Source organism: Capsicum annuum, chromosome 10 (genome assembly GCF_002878395.1).
Source record: "Capsicum annuum cultivar UCD-10X-F1 chromosome 10, UCD10Xv1.1, whole genome shotgun sequence".
Classification (NCBI taxonomy): Eukaryota; Viridiplantae; Streptophyta; class Magnoliopsida; order Solanales; family Solanaceae; genus Capsicum; species Capsicum annuum.
This window is the reverse complement of record NC_061120.1, coordinates 217798064-217799559: the sequence shown is the minus strand read 5'-3', so window position 1 is coordinate 217799559 and position 1496 is coordinate 217798064.

The following is a 1496-nucleotide window of genomic DNA, read 5'->3' as shown; positions in this document are numbered from 1 at the left end:
AAAAAATAAAAATTGTGCTTCAATATGTACTTATACGTTGCGTTATAGCAATTTCCATTCAGCTCTGATGAATGTATCGTGTTGATTAAATAAATCAACGATGAAGGTTGTTGTATGAAAAAAATTTGTGCTTCAATATATATTTATATATTATGTTGTAGCAAATTTCATTTAATTATGTTGAATGTATCGTGTTAATTAAATAAACCAGGATGAAGATTGTTGTGTGGACCAGTTAATGAGAAAAAAAAAGTGCTTCAATATGTACTTATAAGTTGTGTTATAGAAATTTCCATTTAATTCCCATGATTGTAATGCTTTTTTTTTTGTCTTTCTTTTCATCGTCACTTCTTTCTCAATCATGCATAAATAAAATATAACTTGCTCAATCTGATGAAACTATCGATCGGTGAAGAAATGAATCTTGAACGTAACTTAAATATAGTTTGTTATATCTTCTATGGATCCTTAAAATATTGTAGATCTGGTAATGTTAATTAGCAAGTTCGAATTTCCCAAAAGTTATGTATCACATTATTAGAACTAGTATAAGTACCCGCACGATGCGCGGGATATTTATTTTATGAATATCATTAAAAAAATAGTAACTTATTCATTTGAAGTAATAAACTATTTAAAAATTTTAATTACGTCACTTTTTGGTTTTAAAATAAAAAGGTGGCCATTTGGGACATTTATTAATTATTAAAAATAAAATGAAGAAAAGTTGGATCTAGCAATGACTCAAGCCCAAATAATCTAGAAAGACAAATCTTAGAAGTCAAAAGTTATCTGTCATTGATATTTTTATTTGAACTATCATCATTTATCTACTCAATTAGGTGTGTTTAAATACATCAATATTGATAATTCAGGTAAGATAACCATATATGATGATAATTCAGATTGGAAAAAAATCCGCTATAACTAGAATGTGAAACTTCTGAAAAAAGTTGCAATTCGATTTTGGTTTGATCATTATCTAAAACAAACAAACAAAAATAATTTGATTTTCATTATGTCACACAACCATTCACGTCAAGAAAATACAAATAAAAAAAGCTAATGCACACCTTGATCACTTTATGATCATCATATTTTAATTTAAAACACCTTTCACACCCTCCTTTTTTTTTTAGGTAAAAAGTATTGATTTGAAGTTTATTAGATTTTATAACTATAATAATGATTGAATTTATAGATATTTAATGGGTTTTTTAATATATATATATAGAGAGAGAGAGAGTTTGAATAAAAGTTATTGAGTTTATGTAAATTCATAATCAACCCTCTATATCTCCCTCTGAATGTACATCAACTAAATTTGAGCATAAGATATGTACCTTATATACTCAGATTTTTCATGTATACACACAACGAACGTTGATAAATATTTATTCATTTATCATGTGTTTATAGCTATCATTCTTCTTTTTTAAAACATTATTGATATATATATATATATATATATATATATATATATATATATATATATA